The sequence below is a fragment of the Chionomys nivalis genome, chromosome 2 (assembly GCF_950005125.1).
Source record: "Chionomys nivalis chromosome 2, mChiNiv1.1, whole genome shotgun sequence".
Lineage (NCBI taxonomy): Eukaryota > Metazoa > Chordata > Mammalia > Rodentia > Cricetidae > Chionomys > Chionomys nivalis.
The window spans coordinates 69,637,538-69,658,915 of record NC_080087.1 but is presented as its reverse complement, the minus strand read 5'-3'; the positions used below and the strand labels follow the sequence as shown (position 1 = coordinate 69,658,915).

At 37.4% G+C, this 21,378-nt stretch overlaps 1 protein-coding gene across 1 annotated transcript in view; it reads right to left on the bottom strand.

Annotated features, from left to right (window-relative positions):
* Positions 1-21,378, bottom strand: part of LOC130868123 (killer cell immunoglobulin-like receptor 3DL1) — a 46,754-nt gene that overhangs the window by 8,853 nt on the left and 16,523 nt on the right.

The window sequence follows — 21,378 nt, the reverse complement described above, 5'->3', positions numbered from 1 at the left end:
AGGTGAACCTCCAAATTTTACTTCTTCGGGGTTCATTGTTTGATACTTTTCTCTGAACTGAAACATTGGTTTCAATATTAGAGCTTCAAAGGGTCAAGGGACTCAAGAGGTAAACAAACATCAATGTATTGAAGAACTGAAACTTGCAAGGTTCACCAGTGGCCCTTCCCACTCTATAGAAACTGTAAGTTAGTTTTCCTGCTGAATTCTAAAAGGGGTTGCCAGCAAGTTGTGCAGGGAGCTCCATGGTTTTGGCTTTCATGATAATCACCCATATTGAGGTGAGCTTTCAGTAATGCTTTTGAGTCTTCCTTTTTTCTGCAAATAAACCCTTATCCATACTGCTACTAGTAATCTCAGCAGACACACAGTTCAAAGGTTTGGACATTGATGCAATCATTGTTTGGTCTGTCCTGGGCTTCTTTTATGGGGTGACCATAACTGCATGTGTTGTGTCTTCCCAAGGGAAGTCTCAAACAAAATAGGTTCATTTTCATGGAATGTATGTCCCCAAATTACTATAAACATATGGAGTGTCTTTCTATGCTAATATTTGTTAATTGAAAATTTCGAGTAAGTATTAAATAATGAAGTAGATTTGATCATGAAAAAAGTGAAATCTAAAAAGAAATTATATCAGATGACTAGAGGGAAAACTCATTTATGAGATCACAGATAGGAATTATGGCCACTAAGTTAAAGAAAAAGGAATGCTGTTGACTCACCTTCAGTGACTCTAAAAATCTAACAATACTGGGTTATAAATACATTGTGAATGTTCCAGACCTCAGGAGTGAGGGGAGTCAGCCCTTAGGACCACAGAACTGAGAAAATTGACAACAAAACAGTAGGCATGAGTCCTTTGTACTACTCTGCCCCTTATGTACTCTTGTACAGAGCTTCATCCACAGAGGTCACACCAGATCATGTTCCTACACTGAGTGACAAGTTAGAGGCAGACATATAGTTTCTCAACCATTTTAAGGCTCTTTCCTTTTGCATGTGAAATATTGAGAGAATAGCATTGTTCTGTTTCTTTGGATACTTGGTGATAAAAAGTATTTGGACTCCTGATTGTCAGCAAATGAATCTTGGTCATTCTTCCCTATCCACTTGGTAGATGTATTTGAGAATAGAGACAGTTGCAAAACACTGCAATGAAGACAATGTATACTCCTAATAGTGTGGGCATCTTGTAACACTGCTCAAATAGATGCTTTTAAGTACCCCAGTGAAAAATTGTCCCTCATCGTGAAATATGGCCATTAATTTACTGTACCAGGAAGCCCAGCTCCCAAGAGCATCTGATCTCAAAACAGAGGAGGCAAGGTAATGAAACATAGAAAACTGACACCAATGTCATCCTGTCCAGGGTTGCAACCAATTTACCCAAATCCATTCTCAGGTTAGAATTAATAGTAAAGGTCTATTAACATCTACAGAACATCTGCATGTGACAGAGGTGATGGTTCTCTTCAATATGAAGGTGTCTGTGGATAAACTTGCACATGAAAATCAGAGAAGTCAAACATGCCCGAGAACAATGCTGAGGCTCTGGTAGTAAATACAGAGGAAAGGAAGATCTATGAAGCCCATAACAGTTAATTCACTGCAGCATTTTTAAAACAGTGACAGAATTATAAGACACCATGAATAAAGATTGGTAACTAGAACAAGACATTAGAGAAATGTTGCATTTTTTTTTTTTTTGGTTTTTTGAGACAGGGTTTCTCTGTGGTTTTGGAGCCTGTCCTGGAACTAGCTCTTGTAGACCAGGCTGGAAATGTTGCATTTTTTATGGTCTGTGTAACATCACTTGGTATAATATTTTCTAAGTCCATGTATTTTTTTGAACATATCATGATTTCATTCTTACTTACCACTGAAAAGTATTATAGAGTGTACATATGAGACATTTTTCTTATCTCTTCATCAGCTGAAAGACATTCATGTTGTTTGCTTTTCTTAAATATTGAGCACAGAGCATCAAGAAACTTGATTGGGGAAGTATCCATGGCATAGAATATCAAGTTCCTCAGATATAGATACAGATATAGATAGATATAGATACAGACATAGAAATGATGCAAATATAGTACTCATATATGAAAGTCTCAAGAAATTAAATTTAAAAGGAGTAGTCTTTTATCAAAGAATAAGAGTGTCTAACTATATAAAATCAAACTCTATAATATTTTATAAAGTTTGGAAATAAATCATTAAACAACAGAAAAAAATCTGGCAACATTCATCTTAAGTAAAGCATGCAACTACTGAATTTGACACGTTTGTGGACCTGCTTGTTGTCTAAGGAGGTAAAGTCTGCTGCTGCTATGTCTGAATTGCTAAGTTCCATTGCTGGGCCCACATGATGAAAAGCAAAAACTGATTTCAGAAGGTTGTCCTCTGACGTACACACTTGTGCTATAGCAAAAGTACACCCAACACCCAATACACACACACACACACACACACACAGATTCAAATGTATAAGCACACATAAAACAGGAGTGTATATGTCTGTGGGTGCATGCCAAATGCAAATTTTTAAAAAGTTAATTGAATGTTTTAAAATTACATGTGATAAAATAGGAGAATGAGTGTTCTTAGATCAGGCATTATATAATCTGATGGGTAGAATGAATATACGATGAAGAAGAATGACAGGATTTTTTTTATACCATCCCAATACCAAATAATTAGTCACAAAAATTACAAAAGGATAAAGTAACACAGTGATTTCCTTGTGTGTATAGAGGTGTGGAATTAGGATGAGTTTAGGCAGGAGAGTTAATGTAATTAAAATAAATTGCATAAAATTATCAAAGAATTAGCAAAACAATAAGAAAAAGACAAGAATAACAGCTAATAAAAATAAGCAGAATAACTGTAGAGAAGAGAGTATAGAAAACTCTTAAACCTGGAGTAAAATGACCATGATCAAGTCCAAGAAGGTCATGGAGCACAAAAGAAATTTATCTCAAATAATCATGATCTCAGAATGTATTGCTATTGTAAGAGATCCTGAAATCAGAATGATAAGAGAAGCAAAGAACACATGAGGGAATTCAAATATATGCAATGGCTGAGTTCTGAGCAAAGACCTACAAGTCACAAGAGACCAGCATGGTGTAATCAATGAAATGAGTGTAACAAAGAAAAAGTCTGCTCTAAATGTCAGCAACACTGTTATTTAGAAATACAGATTATGCATTTTTTAAAAAAAATAGTAGCAAACAGAGTCAACAACCATAAGCCCTTGAGATACTGTGGAGTCCTTCAAGCTGAAAGGGAAGTCTGCTAATAAGAAGCATGAGAACATCTTCATGTAGAGAATGTATAAGTAGCTCACTAAAAGCAAGCAAAAATAAGAGGCTGCAATATTTTGCAGGTGGCACACAAATTCTTTCTGTAGCATCATGTTTGAGGACAAAAATAATAACTTCAGTCATTTGTCAAGTGAAAAATGTATTTGAAAGTCATAAATTATAACAAAATCTCAAAGTATGTGGGAGTGATCAGATGAGAAATAGCAAAGGAGAAGCTTATTTTTAATTAAAATTGTTTATTCTTCAAGTATTTGGCACGCTCTTCCAATCTTAGTATTTGGATGGCAAAAACAGGCAAATATCTGAGTTAAGGGGCAGCCTTGCTCTACAAAGTGTGCTCTAGAAGAGTCAGGGCCACACAGAAAAAAACCTGTGTTGAAAAACCAAAGAAAAAAAAAGTTTATCTGATTAAAGTTGATGTCTAACTCAATCAAGAGCAGTGTCTGAGAGTATCTCAGAGAGAACTGGGAGGCAGGTTTCTAGCATCCAAATTTCAAAGTTCAGAAAACTTACCAGAGTCCCTAATGGAAACCACTCTCCAAAACCTCATAATGAAGGCTCTATTGCTAGAATGAAACTTATCTATTCGATGGTTTTAAGGATGGACTCACCTAGTTTTGCCAACGGAGTCAGGAGTAGGAAGAAGCCTAGAAAGAAAAACTCATGATGGATGATCTATCTCCTTCCAATAACCTGGTGATCTTAACTCCCCATCTCTGTTGGGCCTTTGTACAGCAGAACCAGAGTTCACATTTTTGTCGTTGTTGTTGCTTTTGAGACAGGGTTTCTCTGTGTAACATTCTCTAGCTATCTTGGAGCTAGCTCTTGTACACTAGCCTGGCCTCAAACTCACAGAGATCTGCCTGCCTCTGCCTCCCCAGTGCTGGGATTAAAGGTGTGTACTACCATTGTCTAGCCCAGAGGTCACTTTGAAAAATGAACTTATGCGCCATTATCTACCAGGAAAGCCAGAGTTTCTGTCGTGGATGGGCCCAGCCTCCCAGGAGGAGATTTCCACCCTGTTTTTCCACACCCTTCATTCCCAGCAGGACTCACCAATAGACACAAGGTTTAGGAGCACGGACAGCATGGTGCTGATTCAGTTGACCAGGGGCAGAGCCAGAATAAAGTTTACAGGATGTTGTGAGTGGCTTGAAAAATCTATCTAACCACAACACGGAAAGCTGACTAACAGAGCACATCCGCTCTCACCCTGTGTTTATTAATTTTTTCCAGACATGGTTTCTCTGTAGCCTTGGCCAGCCAGGAATGCATTTTGTGAGTAGGTTGATTTTGAATTCAAAGATTACCTGAGAGTGTCGCACAAGTGCTTGGATTAAAGATGTGTTTCCCCATAGGTGGGTTCACAAACACTCCCCCTTTTACCATAGTTATGATGGATCACAGCTTCTTGGAAATTGTTCAGATTACAGATCCTCAGTCACAACATGTACCATGACTACAACAGAGCTGCATCCTGGGCCCAACACCTTTTATTCAAATAATCAATTTGATTATTATACTAAAAGTTTGCATGTTGTTACTTTTTAAATCTGAGACCCAATGCTTCCTCTGGTGTCCTGTGAAAAATGTCAGCAGTCCTAATGTCTCTATCAAGATGGTTCTGCTGGTAATAATGCTGTGTTGGGTTATAATCATTCAATAATTTGCTTGATTGTCTAGTTTTTAGAATAATAAAATTCCACTTCTTTTCAAAATCAAAGAAATAAAGCAAGTATATTTTTGCTTTAAATGAAATTTATTTTAAAATGTAGCATTCATATTCTTTAAAACTTGTTTTATTTTATTTTATATGTTAATATGTGCATGTGGATTGTGGTACTTTGTTAGGCCAGAAGAGGGCACTGATGATATACCCTGGAGCTGGTGTCACAGGCAATTGTGAGCCTCCTCGTGTTGGCATAGGGAACTAATTTGTGTCCTTTGCAAGAGCAAAACAGAGCAAGCAGGTTTCTCTGCCCTGTGGGAGGTCTAAGGACCACCCACCTCCATCCAGGTCTATTAAGGTGAGCATCCAAACTACCTGGGCTCCCACAAAGCCATTACATGCAATAGGATCAAGAACCCATTGCCATTGTTCTTCAGTTCTCAGTAGTCCTCATTGTCCATTATGTTCAGCGAGACCGGTTTTGTCCCATGCTTTTTCAGTCCCCGGCCAGCTGGCCTTGGTGAGTTCCCGATAGATCATCCCCATTGCCTCAGTGTGTGGGTGCACCCCTCGCCGTCCTGAGTTCCTTGCTCGTGCTCACTCTCCTTCTGCTCCTCCTTTGGATCGTGAGACTTCAGTCCAGTGCTCCGATGTTGGTCTCTGTCTCTGTCTTCTTTCATCGCCTGATGAAGGTTAATATTCAGGGGGATGCTTATATGTTTTTCTTTGGGTTCACCTTCTTATTTAGCTTCTCTAGAGTCACGCATTATAGTCTCAATGTCCTTTATTTATGGCTAGAAACCAAATATGAGTGAGTACATCCCATGTTCCTCTTTTTGGGTCTGGCTTACCTCACTCAGGATAGTGTTTTCAATTTCCTGCTTGCTCTTTGGGCTGAGGAGGAAGGAAGACTTGATTGGGGGAGGGGGAGGGAATGGGAGGTGGTGGCGGGGAAGAGGCAGAAATCTTTAATAATTAAATTAATTAATTAATAAAAACAATCAGCAAGAAAAAAAAAGAATAATAGAAAAGAGGATTGGAATGTTTTTTTTGACGGTTGATACATACACATATGAAAGATTTGTATATAATATACATAATATAATAACATGCCTGGATTAAAGACTCGAGTATAATATTTTTATATATCTCGTAAAATGCAATGAATAATAATGTTTCTCTATTTTCCAATATACTTATTCCATTTAACAAAGGTAAAAAAAAAAAAAAAAAAAAAAAAGAGCAAAACAGACTCTTTACCTCTGAGCCCTACACCCTTACAATTCTTTACTCCAAACTCTAGATATACATTTATTATATTGTGCTATTTCATTTCATTGCTGAATGTTTAAAATTTCTGAGTATATTTAATGTTGAATATGTTCAATTTGACAAGTTGTTTTAATTTTTTTCTGATTTTTTTTAACAAGGCTTATTCCTGAAGCTATAGCCCTTTTTCTTTATTTCTGTAGGATGTATTAAATAAATGACAATGAACCTAGATAAGAAACTTCAATACTCTTATTACATATATCTAGAAAAATCTGAGGCCAAGAAGCTGCAAGACATTGCAAAGAAATGGAGTGCAGTAGGCATTTAGAGTGCATATCATCTGCTATAATTCATCATATTGTTAGACATTTTTTATGCATTACTCTGTATTTCTAAAGTTAAAATTTTATTAATATATTTTTATATTAATTATAGTTATACCATTCCTCCTTCTCTTACCCTTCTTAATGTTTCCTATATGCCTCTTCTGTTCTCTCAAATTCATTTTATCTTTAACTAACTTTCCATATCTACAAACACACACACACACACAAGGACACATATACAGATATATTTATATTAATGAATATATAAATACAACCTGTTTAGTCTGTATATTATTTACATGTAAATATTTTAAGACTGACTCCATTTCAAAGAGTTGCAATCTCATAATAAACCCTTTGTTCCTTATAGTCTTTCTTCCTTGTCTTGCATGATGTTTCCTGAGCTTTATATGGAGAAGTACTATTATTGACAGATCAGCTAAGACTGAACACCAAACAATTACCTGTTATCTGTATTTTTGTTGATTTCTGTATTTTAATGGTTTTTGTCTGGGGCTATAAGATGTTTGATGAGGTGTAAAACTATATTTATCTGCAAGTTCAAGGATAAGTATTTAGATTGCAATTAGAAATTATGCTTATTTAGTAAAGTTGCTGTAGATTTCAAGATTAATAAAGGCACTAGCCCTGGATAGTTGGTTAGATTTCCAGAACCAGGCAATATTTCCTCATATTTTAGAAGACCTTAAGTCCAATTACCCCACTATTATGAACCATTAAGGTATATGTTCCCATATTGGACCCTTAGGGTTACCCTTAGGGTACCATGTTTGTCATGAAGAGATTAAACAAGGCCTCAATCCTTCATCTTCAGAAATGTTGAACCATCAACAATAACTTCCTAGTAATGCTTCTTAAAGATAAGTGGTCCAATGTGCCCACATGACTAGCTTTAAAAGTAATTACATGTGTCTTGGAGGGATGGATCAGTGATTGAAAGACCTGTCATGTAAGTTTGATGACTTTGGATCCATCCCAGGAAACCATTTAATGTTGCAAGTACTGATGCCACAATGTGGTCCACTTACCTCCACGTGCATTAAAGAAATCACCACACCTTTACTCTACTTTTTCATCACAATACCTCCATTAATAGTAAGTATCTTACCTAGAATACAAACAATAGTACTCAGTATCTCTATTGTTGCTTCAAGATGCTAAGGGGAGGTGAGTGAACAACCTTGTGACAATAACATTTGTTCTTTTAGTTTTCTTTTTATTGAAGATATATTTTCCCACATATAAAATATACTGATTTTTTTTCTTTGCTGTACTCCCCCAAGTTCCTCCATACCTCCTGTCCAATCTGAATCCATTCTCTTTCTGTCTTTTCTTAGTAAACAAACAGGATTTTAAGAGATAATAATAAAATATGAGAAAACAAAATATGGTAAGGGAAAATAAAACTATCACATCAGATTTGGATAAGACATAAAAACAAGAGGAAAATAGCCAAAGAGAAGGTACAAGAATCAGAGACCCACATATATACACATTTAGGAATCACACTGAGAACCCTAAGTTTGAAGCCATAACACATATGCATAGGACACCTGCACATCTTGTGTATGCTGCTCTCTGGTCTCTGAGTTCATATGAGCTTTGATCATGTTGCAGAAGAAACGTGGTTCTCGATGTGTGGGTGAGGACCCCTTTGTGATCAAATGACTCTTTCAGTTGAGTTGCATGTCAGAAATCTGAATATCAGATATTTACACTGAAATTCATAACAGTATCAAATTTTAGTTATGAAGTAGCAACATAAATAATTTTATGATTTGTGGTCATCACACCATGAAGAACATGTTGCAACTTTAGAAAGGTTGAAAATCACTGATTCAAAGTGTCTGCTAACTTTGTGCCTGCCATCCTCTCTGGCTCTTACATTCTTTCTGTTTCTCTTTCTCTGTGTTCAGCGAGCCCTTAGGGAAGTGCTTTGATGGAGTGAGTCATCTGTTTAGGACTTGGAGTGCAGGTGCTCATCTGAGTATAGGAGAATGTCATTAGGAGTCATTTTATTGCTACTTTTACTTTTAAAGATCAGTAGTATTTCTTATAACCTAGGTCCCTGGGATATCTGGTCTCTGGTTCATGGTCACCTGAGCAATGTTGGGTATGGGTTTTTGCCTTGTGTAACAAGCTTAAGTCAAGCCACACATTGGTTTATTACTCTCATATGTCATCAAAGCCCTAGCATATCTTTTATACATGACATCAGTGTCAATCAAAGATTTGTGGCTGGGTTGGTATTTATGCTTGATAGTGTGTAGAGTATATTTGTGTACCTAAGATGCTAGAACATAGGAGTGAAGCTTTATGTAAGTATCAAATCGACTTCCCCATGTTTACTGAGTTGTGTCTTTAGCATTAGGGCCTTGTTTTCGATTTGTGAAGAGCAACTTATAGTCTTGGTAACATCTGGTGTTGTTTGGATTCCTATGGGATCCCTTTGGCCAACATCTCAATTTGTTGTAACCTCTTCCTGGTGCTGGAGCATCTTTAAGTTGATAAGAATTATCTTGTTAGAACTCTGTCTCCTCCATTTTAGACAACTTCATTTAGCTCTCCTTCGTATATGTACATATTTTACAAAGCTTCTACTCTATTAGGCTTTATTACCTCTCAAATGGCCCAAATTTTAGCTGTCTCTTCTCAAATTTTCTTTCTTATTCTCCCGTACCTCCTCCTCCACACTTGATTTCCTATTCTCCTACCCCCATTTTTCCATAACCATCTATTTTATCTCCCTTTTCCAGATGATGCATATGTAACTCTGGTCCATTTATCTGAATTAACCTCTGGATTCAAGGATGTAGCTTGGTTATCATTAATTAAACAGTTAACATCAACATATAAGCAAATGCATAACATATTGTCTTTCTGAGTTTGGCTTATTTCACTCAGTATGATTTTTTTTTATAGTTCTATCCATTTACTAGTAAATTTTATGTTGTTACCTGTTTTTAACTTCTGGGTAATAATTCATTGTGTAAGCATACCTTATTTTCTTCATTCATTCTTCTGTTGAGGAGCATCTATGTTGTTTCCAAACACTAGCTGGTGTGTATTGAGCAATAATGAATGTATCTGAGTCAGAATCTCTTTGGTAGGGTGAAATTCTTTGGTATATGTCTAAGTGTAATAGAGCTGTGTCTTGATATATATTGATTCACATTTTCCTTAAGAACCAACACTCTGATTTCAACAGTGGCTGTACAATTTTGCACTTCCATTTGTAATAAATGAGTGTGTCTTTGATTCACTTCCTCACCAGCATGAGCTGTCACCTGTTTTATTTATCTTATCCATTCTGACAGTCATATTATGGAATGTTTAAGTAATTTTGTTTTTAATATCCCTAATGTTTAAGCATTTGGAACAGTTCTTCAAGTGATTTTCAGCTATTTGCAATTTCCCTTTTGAGAATTCTCTGTTTATTTCTGTGCGTCATCTTTAAATAGGCTTACTTGTTTTCTTTTGATGGGGGATAAATGCTGAGTGATCAGAGAGAGAAAGGAGGAAAGGAGCAAGCAATAGCCAACTCTGACCTTAACTCTTCAGCCAAAATGGCTGACTTCATGTCTCCTCCTACCTTATAGTCCTCTCTCTTCCTATCTCTGACTACTCACATCACTTCCTGTCTGTTGTACAGATATCTAGGCCTCTATGGCCAACTAATAACTAGCTCCACCCTCTGATCTTCAGACAAGCTTTAATTTTTAGAGTACCGACAAGATATCACCACATTGTTGTTACTGGTTTGTTTTGTTGACTGACTAACTCTGCTTGTGTGATGGTTGTTTGCTGAGGACAGATTTCCTAATGGCTTCAGGTGCCTATTACCCTTATGACTTATACAGAGTAGCACCCTCTGTGATGGGAAGGCTGGTCACATGAGGACACATGATGCCCATGTGTGAAAATCAATTATAAGTCAATCATAATTGGCTGCTCTCATGATACCCTCTCTTAGATTACCACCCCTTCTCCCTTGACCTTCAAGTCTAGTCTTGACCAGAGAGACTGCATATCCAGTTGTCTTTCCAGGTACAGTGGGTCAAAGGGTTCATTCTTCACAAAACATTTTGTGAAGTCATTGACTGCTAGACACTTCCCAACAGGTACCATGAAACCCAGACAATATTTTATGTATTAAATAGAAGCAAACAAGCCCCATACCTTGAGATCCAGTTACTTCAGCAGAATGCTGAGGAAATTAGACTATCTTTGGCTGCCATTAAAACTATACAAGATTAATTTCAATTATAGTTCCATCATTGTAGATGAAACACAGAAACAGTCACTAGAGAAAGACAATTGGTCACATTGTATCCATAGTTCAAAGCCAGAGCTCAAGGAGTGTATGATACGATTATTCTCAACTTGTTTTCTTCACTTTGAAACATTTAAGGACATCTTGATTAGAGAATGGTAACTCAATAGTGGCCAGGTCTTTTCACACCACATAAACTAAACAGGTAAATTTCCCTCCAGACATGCCCATTGGTCAACTCTCTATGATTTAGACAAACTCTCAGACTCTATCTTGAAGTGAGTATAGATAATGTCAAGTTGGCATTTGAATTAAAAATCACACAATAACAAGAAAACCCTACCATTTAAATTGCCTAAAAATTTTAGAAACAATGTCACCACTTTGTCTAGTTTTACAAACCAATCTTGAGAATGTACATTGATATTCCTTTAGTCATCAGCACACCATGGATACAGTTGCATATTCAGGTTTATTGTTCCACTAGATATCACAGATGCTGTGAGTTGATTTGTGTAATAGCCTTGTCATTTTCAGAGACCAGCCTCAAACAGCATTCCTTTGCTTCCTCTAGTTCTTATATTCTTTCATTGACCCTCTTTGTGATGGTCCCTGAGGTTTGAAAGGAGTTAATGTAGATGTCTCAAGATGACTGTTTGTCTCTATGTATCATTTTAGATCTCTTGTTCTGAGGTGTCTGAGAAATGACTCAATTTGTACTTAGAAGACATTATTTTATTTTTATTTTTTTATTTTTTTGGTTTTTCGAGACAGGGTTTCTCTGTGGTTTTGGAGCCTGTCCTGGAACTAGCTCTGTAGACCAGGTTGGTCTCGAACTCACAGAGATCCGCCTGCCTCTGCCTCCCAAGTGCTGGGATTAAAGGCGTGCGCCACCACTGCCCGGCAATATTTATTTATCTATCTATCTATCTATCTATCTATCTATCTATCTATCTATCTATCTATCTATCTATCTATCTATCTATTTATTTATTATGTATACAATATTCTGTCTGTGTGTGTGCCTGAAGGACAGAAGAGGGCGCCAGACCTCTTTACAGATGGTTGTGAGCCACCATGTGGTTGCTGGGAATTGAACTCAGGACCTTTGGAAGAGCAGGCAATGCTCTTAACCTCTGAGCCATCTCCCCAGCTCCTGCAGTTTTCCTTTCATCTTCTACTTGGTTCTTTCTTCTTCCTTCCTGTTACATGGATTTACTAATCACCATTCTTCATTCTCTACCCTCTTTAGGCTACCTTCTTCTCTATATCACATCTGTCTCTACAGGTTTCAGCAATCATCAAAAAAAAAACAACATTAGTTTTCTCTCTCTCCCATTCATACACACAAACACATGTAGAATGAGGCATAAGTGTAAATATGCCATAAAGAACCCAATATTTTGTTCACTGCCTAGAAATTTAACAAAAAGTAAAAATATAGAACCATAATTGTAATCTAGCCTTCATATATTAAATCATTCAGTATTTGCTTTCTTTTTAAGAATGGGTTGCATTTTTTTATTATTTTTTTATTTATTATTTTTTTATTATTTATTTATTTATTAAAGATTTCTGCCTTCTCCCCGCCACCACCTCCCATTTCCCTCCCCCTCCCCCATCAAGTCTCTCTCCCTCATCATCCCTAAGAGTAATCCGGGTTCCCTGCCCTGTGGGAAGTCCAAGGACCACCCACCTCCATCCAGGTCTGGTAAGGTGAGCATCCAAACTGCCTAGGCTCCCACAAAGCCAGTATGTGCAGTAGGATCAAAAACCCATTGCCATTGTTCTTGAGTTCTCAGTAGTCCTCATTGTCCGTAATGTTCAGCAAGTCCGGTTTTATCCCATTCTTTTTCAGACCCAGGCCAGCTGGCCTTGGTGAGTTCCTGATAGAACATCCCCATTGTCTCAGTGTGTGGGTGCACCCCTCACGGTCCTGAGTTCCTTGCTCGTGCTCTGTCTCCTGCTCTTGATTTGGACCTTGAGATTTCAGTCCGGTGCTCCAATGTGGGTCTTTGTCTCTGTCTCCTTTCATCGCCTAAATGTTTTTCTTTGGGTTCACCTTCTTAATTAGCTTCTCTAGGATCACGCATAATAGGCTCAACGTCCCCTATTCATAGCAGGAAACCAAATATGAGTGAGTACATCCCATGTTCCTCTCTTTGGGTCTGGCTAACCTCACTCAGGATAGTGTTTTCTATTTCCGTCCATTTGCCTGCAAAATTCAGGAAGTCATTGTTTTTTACTGCTGAGTAGTACTCTAATATGTATATATTCCATACTTTCTTCATCCATTCTTCCATGGAAGGGCATCTAGGTTGTTTCCAGGTTCTGGCTATTACAAACAATGCTGCTATGAACATAGTTGAACATATACTTTTGTTGTATGATAGGGCATTTCTTGGGTATATTCCCAAGAGTGGTATTGTTGGGTCCAGGGGTAGGTGGATCCCGAAATTCCTGAGAAACTGCCACACTGTTTTCCAAAGTGGTTGCACAAGTTTGCATTCCCACCAGCAATGGATGAGTGTTCCCCTTTCTCTTAGTTTCTGCAGTACCTCTATTCTGGCTTTCATGGTTTCCATAGAGAAGTCAGGTGTAAGTCTGATCGGTTTACCTTTATAAGTAACTTGCCCTTTTTCCTTTGCAGCTCTTAATATTCTTTCTTTAATCTGTATATTTTGTGTTTTGATTATAATATGGCGAGAGGATATTTTTCTTTGATCCAGTCTGTTTGGTGTTCTGTATGCTTCTTGAATATTCAAAGTAATATCTTTCTTCATGTTGGGAAAGTTTTCTTCTATAATTTTGTTAAAAATATTTTCTGGACCTTTGAGTTGTGACTCTTCTCCTTCTTGTATCCTTAGATTTGGTCTTTTTATTGTGTCCCATATTTCCTGAATGTTTTGTGACGAAACTTTGTTGGTTTTGCTGTTTTCTTTGATCAGTGCGTTTATTTTCTCTATGTTGTCTTCAGAATCTGAGATTCTTTCTTCTATCTCTTGTAGTCTGTTGATTATGCTGGTTTCTGTAGCCTCTGCTTGTTGACCTAGATTTTCCATATCCAGCTGGTCCTCAGTTTGTGTTTTCTTCCTTGCCTCCATTTCATTTTCCAATTCTTGAACTGTTTCTATTACCTGTTTGATCGTTTTTTTCTTGGTGTCCCAGGGTATCATTTACGTATTTACTCATTTCTTCAAACTTTTTGTTATACTTCTCATCCATTTCTATAAGGACGTTTTTTACATGTTGTTTAAGGGACTCTATTGCTTTCATAAAGTCAATTTTTTCCACTTCTTCTGTGTTAGGGTGTTCAAGTCCTTGTGTTGTAAGATCATTGGGTTCTGGTGTTTTCATGTTGTTTTTCATATTGTTGGGTGAATTCTTGCCTTGGCGCCTGCCCATCTCCTCCTATCAATGCTATCTAATGGGTCTTTTAAGTCAAGAACAGGTTTCCCTGCTGGCCAAGGGCCCCGCTTACAAAGTGCCCTTGCTCCGTTTCCTGGCTCCCGCCGTGGGCCAAGATCGCTCTCACCACTCAGAAGGATCTTCAGGACCAGGACCAGGCTCCCCGTTTGCCCAGGACCTCGTCCACAAAAGGCCTACCCCTCTGTAGGCCAGCCACCAAAACAGAGAAACTCCCGCTGTCCTCTGCCCCGAGCTCCTGACTCAGTGCCCAAACAGGCTATACTGGGTGATCCTGCAGCCCCGCAGAAGGGAGGGGAGTGGAAGAGGGCCCTGGGCACAAGCTGGGATGTGCCAGAAATAGAGAGGTTGCAGCAGAGGAGGAGCAGCCCCCGCAGAGGGTATCAGCCTTCGCAGGCTTTCCAGGGGGGTGAAGGGGGTCTGAGAATGCTCAGGCTCCGTTTCCTGTGTCCCAGCGTGGGCCCAGAACACTCTCCCCACTCAGGAGGGTCTTCAGGGACAGGACCCGGCTCCCCGTTCGCCCGTGGACCTCGCCAATAAAAGGCCTCCCTCTCTACAGGCCAGGCCCCAAATAACCTACTTGATTTAATTGTAGTGGGGCGAACTGCTCTCAGTGTGGGCTTCACTATTTCATGTCTGGACTATCCCCCATCCACCACTTCCATCCGCCCGGGCCGGAGTTCCGCCGCTTTCCAGTATTTGCCTTTCTAAATCTGTCCTATTACTATAAACATAATGAATTCCAGTTCCACCCATTTTTTGTAAATGTTTTATTTAGTTTTTCTTTATGATTGCATATTGGGAACACAAAGGTTCTTGTGCTTACCATCCACTAGGGAAATCAGAGAAGTTAATATCCATGGTTGTTTTTTTCAAAGAAGCAGATGTATAACTTGCATTTCCTCTCCGAAGTCTTGGAATTAGTGGTGACTAACAGACTGATGAGATTTGATGTCTGAGGATTCAGATCATATAACTCTCTCACAAGCAGGACCAGAGGTAACTAATAATCTATGTAAATTCTATGCTATCTGAATGTCTAGGCCATATCAAGTACCCACAACCAGGACCAGAGATACCTGTTCATCTAGATGACCCCTACTCTTTCAATATATGTAGGAGATTCCTTAAGCACCCACAACCAGGAATAGAGGTGACTAATAGACCAAATGACATATAAGCTAGTTTTGTGACTGAGACCACATCAGATCCTTCCTTAGAACCATAAACTAATACAGGCAGCCTATCTCTAGAGCGTACATTCTTAAAAGAAGTAACGTATACTTTGAATTGAATTTCAATGTTATTATATTTCCTTTGCACTGTGTATTTTATTATACAAGGGAGATGCCCTGCCAATTGTACTGAATAACAAGCTTAACTTTAACTGCTTGAGGTCAAACTCCAGAAGCTTGAACCCGTGTGGCTAACCAAGTCATGCTAAACTGTATTTCCTGCTTGGTTCTCACAGTTTGTTTCTTTGCAATCCATAACATTTGCAGGGATCCTTACAGCCAGGAAGCATTGTGAGGGGTTCAGTCCTCAGAGAAGGTAAGAAAAATTTTCTTTAAACAGAAATTAGGATATCATAAAACTCTAGCCTCAAATGCAAGGGTTCAGACCCATATGTGAGAGTGAAATTAACATGGGGTCTGATCAGTCTTACAAGACAAAGCATTTTACAGAATTACCAGATGTCTGCTAAGATACAAAGTAAAAACAACAGAATATTCAGCTAAGGTGACAATTATAAAATTTCTGAGTTGCACTGAGCCCTCTGTTTATTATTGCATTTCCTTTTGAGACTAATGTGGCAACAGCAGGTCTCTAAGATATTTTGGATTAGGATAAATTTTTATATGATGATAAATTCCTATTCTTATACAATTATTTTCATGTTGACAGAAACTGACTTATAGATGAACTAGATGAACGTCTAACCACTTAAGTCTTTCTAACTGTGTTTAGCACCAGGATTCTAGAAATTTTATATAGGAATAAAATGTTTAAATACTAAGTTCTGCAATTTGCCAAGATCTATTCAGGTTAGCAGGAAATGTTTTGAAGATATATCTTTAACCTCTTTATACTTGCAATTGTATTTATGGTTTAAAGTTTTATTTTGATGCTAAGTGGCATTCAATTCATATTTTAGGGCTCAATAGTAACCATAATAAACTTTTATAAAACTACTAAATTGTTGTAAACTTTTAAGAGAATTAAGTCACTCAATTTGATTGCATGATTTACAAATTATTAAATTCTTCAGTCCCAGTCCAGCTGGCCTTGGTGAGCTCCCAATAGATCAGCCCCACTGTCTCAGTGGGTGGGTGCACCCCTCGTGGTCCTGAATTCCTTGCTCATGTTCTCCCTCCTTCTCCTCATTTGGACCTTGGGAGCTCAGTCCGGTGCTCCAATGTGGGTCTCTGTCTCTATCTCCATCCATCGTCAGATGAAGGTTCTATGGTGATATGCAAGACATTCATCAGTATGGCTATAGGATAGGGCCATTTCAGGTTCCCTCTCCTCAGCTGCCCAAGGAACTAACTGGGGACATCTCCTTGGACACCTGGGAACACCTCTAGAGTCAAGTCTCTTGTCAACCCTAAAATGGCTCCCTTAATTAAGATATATACTTCCCTGCTCCCATATCCACCCTTCCTTTATCCCAATCATTCCATTCCCCCAAGCTCCCGCCATCCTCCCCTTCTCACTTTTCTCTCCCCATTTCCCCTTACCCCTATCCCACCCCACCCCCAAGTTCCCAATTTTTACCCGGCAATCTTGTCTACTGAAAAAGCATGGGATAAAACCAGACTCTCTGAACATGGCTGACAATGAGGGCTGATGAGAAGCCAAGGACAATGGCACTGGGTTTTGATCTTACTTCATGTTCTGGCTTTGTGGGAGCCTAGCCTGTTTGGATGCTCACCTTCCTAGACCTGGATGGAGGAGGGGGGGACCTTGGACTTCCCACAGGGCAGGGAACCCTGACTGCTCTTCGGACTGGAGACGAGGAGGATAGGAGTAGGGGGAGGGGGAGGGAAATGGGAGGCAGGGAGGAGGCGGAAATTTTTTCAATAATAAAAAAATTCTTTCATGTGCTCAGAACAATGCTTGTAATACTAAGTACAAGTGTAATTCATTTATGAGCATTGGCTTTGGCCTTCTGCAAAAATTGTCAAGGTTAAGCCTAAAGGAAGCACCTAAAATGAAGTCTGTTTAAAAACAGGTATACTTAATAGAAGGTCTTCCAACTTCTCAGAGGTCTGCTAAATATGAGAGTTAGTGTTGAATGGAAAGGCATCCTGTGAATCAGAGTAATTTGGATTGTACTTCCTGTTCTAATTTATCCTTCTCAGATCTCTGATGATGTTGATGGCTAGCTGTATGGGTTATCTGGTCCTGAGACTGAGGTTCTTCTCTACTGATGCCTTGTGCATTAATCCAATGATGTGATCAATTCGTTAGCAAAATAAGAAATTTTTTCTTGTCATTTACATTGAAAAATGGAGATCTTTTTATTTCCTTTGGAGGTCAAAAGGGTTAAACCAAAAGTTCAATTAGCAAGAGTTAAATTATTTTGAAGCTTTCATCTAACATTTATTTTGGTTCAGTCTGAAAATCAGTTGTATCAGACTGTCTTCAAGTTGTAGCAAAAAAACTAGAGCCTCCCAACAACTTCTTCCTCCACAAAAGTGTTGTGCTTTGATTTTGTTCACTTTTTTGTTTTATTTAGAATATCATCGGGATATGAATGTTCATACTTGCACAGGAAAACCCAATTGTTTTCTCTTTCAGTGTTTTCTGTGGTTATTTCTCAGACATATCTAAATATCCTATTACCTACAAATAGAATATTCTTAAAGTCAAAAATTTTGTGCTGAATTTTAAAAATCACAAATATTAAGTTAAAAGCCCTCAGTAAATCTTTAAAACTTAATGCCCATTTACATTTAAATGGATTTTAAAAATTTTATGCTTGTTCTTGGTCTGATAAACGAGCAGACTCTGGAAATGGAGAAAATTAAAAGAGGTTCACTTAACCCATTCCCTACTAATAGAATTACCTTATGCACTATTCCAAGTTTCTAATGCAGTGAGTGGACATCAGTTTTACATCTGAAACTACAGCTGTCTGGGACTGTTCTGAGCTGTAATGATTGTGGATACCTATGCTTAGAGTGCACTACAAATGTTTACAGTGCCTCTCCCTAACTACTCAGCTACAGAGCAGAGCAGCAACATAGCATGGGACCCTGATGACTCCAGGGAGATACCATTCTCCATACCTGGAATTTAACTTTTTCAAATAGCTCTTGATACATTACTTTTTGAAGACTCTTTGTAACAACCAATTTGCAGTGATGGTTCTGCTTATGCTTGCAAATGTTTTGGGGAATTTTAATATTAATAACTTTACAGAAATTCCTTACTATCTATAGGGTCAAGCTATTTTGGAATCACACCATTAAGTACTTAATTGCTAATAACATAGGTTGTATTCTTCCACCTAAATTAAATCCTCACATACTAGTTATTCTCACTTTAATTTGTATTTTTTTTCACATTTAAGGATAAGGTTTTGTTCTGCTGCTCCAAAGTATTTTACTTCAAAAGAGACAAAACCATATATCTAATATGCATATTAGATATATATATATATAGATTAATATATGTATATTAGATGAAAAGATAAAGAAATTAATCAATAAAAAAGGCTTAATGTTGACATCAGGAAGAAATTTTGCTTATGTCTTTCCAGAATATAAATGAGGTCCCAGACGGCTCCTGATTTGATGCATTTGACAAGGAAATCATCCTGGAGACCACTGGACCAATGAGACATCTGAAGACAGATGGCAAATTCAACAAAAGGAAACATCCAAAGAGCAAGAGTAAGCTGAAGACTTGGAGAGGCATTAAGGCTTTAACTTATCATGCTTAAATTATGGGGAAACAGCAAGGATATAACACTATTGACACAAAAATGATGCTGTCATGATATGGACTCTAACATGTTTTAATTCTCAGACTGTCAATAAGAATACAAATGTATTTTCTCAGGGGAGACAAAATTCACACCTGTAAGAGGGACTGTATGATATTGTTTTGCCATGCTAAGAACTGTTTTCATCCTTTATGACAATTTGGCTGGGTAAAAGTTGGCATGAATATATGTAGTTACTTAAATGGTAGATATTTTTGTTGAACTAATCTAACTGATCAGTCCAAATGGTATAATGCAGATTTTTAGCATAAATGCATCTTTTTAAGAGATCTCTGATAGGGAAAATTATAGTTATATGAAGATAAAAATGGGACATTTGATGCATTCATAACTAAAGTTAATATTATTGTACCCAGAATGAAGTTATGATTTGCCAATGGTTTAGAGAATAACCCCTGCCTCCATTTGGTGCATGCCAGTCAACAAGAATATTATTTTTTGTATCAGAGGAGACCTGTCTATTCCTGGGCTCTTAAAAAGGAAATTAATATGGTATAGAAATCACAAAAATGCACTATATATATGCATTATATATGCACCATATATATATACTATATATGCACATATATGCACTATACATCTATCTATCTATCTATCTATCTATCTATCTATCTATCTATCTATCTATCTATCATCTATCTATCTATCGATAGCAAGGGAAAAATCCAATCCACCTACATTTGTAGCCATAGGGCTTCCCCTGATATTCCTGTCAATAATATTTTTGCATTATATTTTTGTGATTTATGTGTATTTATAGATCTCCTAATTGAATTCTACCTCTAATCATACCCTTTTGTTTCAAAAACTAGTGTCTTTGAGTGTACATTTTTTGATGGAACTACTACTTATTCTGCCTTAGTTATGGTTATAAAGATTAACGTAAAAACAAGCCATATAACACCTACTGTGATTGTTAAATCATCACAATCAATAGAATTAAGAGATATCACCCAGAAAATTGTGATTATTGTTTGCATTTATTGGATTATTTAATGGTTGCAGCCACAACAGCATTTTTACAGCCACTCTGAGGAATTGTTATTTGAATACAAAGAGTGGTCTCAAATATTACTTGTATGATTAGTAAAACTACTAATATTACAGAAAAAATCTTGCCAGAAATTAAGAAAGAGATTGATCAATTGAAGATGTCAATTAAAAAATAGAGCTACAGAATCAACAGGCAAGTTTCCTGCAGGTAGACTGCTCCAACACTCCCATTCCATTGAACAGACCCTAAGCTACAAGACCCACTCTTCCTCTAAACTCTCCTATCTACCACAACCTCAGAGGAACTCTGCAACACAGGCTTCAACTACACAGAGAAGACCATTAGATAAGATTGACATTATGTAGATTTGACTATTAGAACAAAGAGTGAATGTTATCACACTAAAGCCTCATTGAAGGTCACTCCATTGCCCATACAGGAGAAAGTTATAATGCTGAGATATTTGGGGAATGAATCCCATTTTGAAGGGGAGAAGAGTCATGGCTTCACAAACTTTCTACATAATTGACAGTGACTTCCCAAGAGACAGGTGTTCTCCATGCTCTGTAAGTTTTATACTGTGGTCTGTCTCAGAATTTGTCAGTTGTACATTTACTGTATAATACTCGTGGCTCCAACAATATAACTATTATTTATTAATTGATCATCATTTTTCTATCATCTTAATTTTATAGATCAACCTGTCAATCAATCATCTATGTGTTTATCTTTTACTATTTTAATTATTTGTTGACATCTCACATACCTTTCTTATATCCATTTTCTATTTTTATCTCTTTGTTTATCATTTCTTTTATTATAATGAAGTTGATAGATTAAGAGAATATTCACAATGTAATTTTCATCCATGTATTTTTAGATTTCTAGAGTTTGTGAGTGTTAGTCAAGAGTATTACCTTTTCACTTTCTTGGTAGCACCAAATCCCATCTATCATTTCATTCACATAAATATTATCTTAAACTCATCTAACACAATTTCTTTTCAGATTGCAATTTTAATGATCAAATCTAATTCATTATTAACTACTTATTCAAA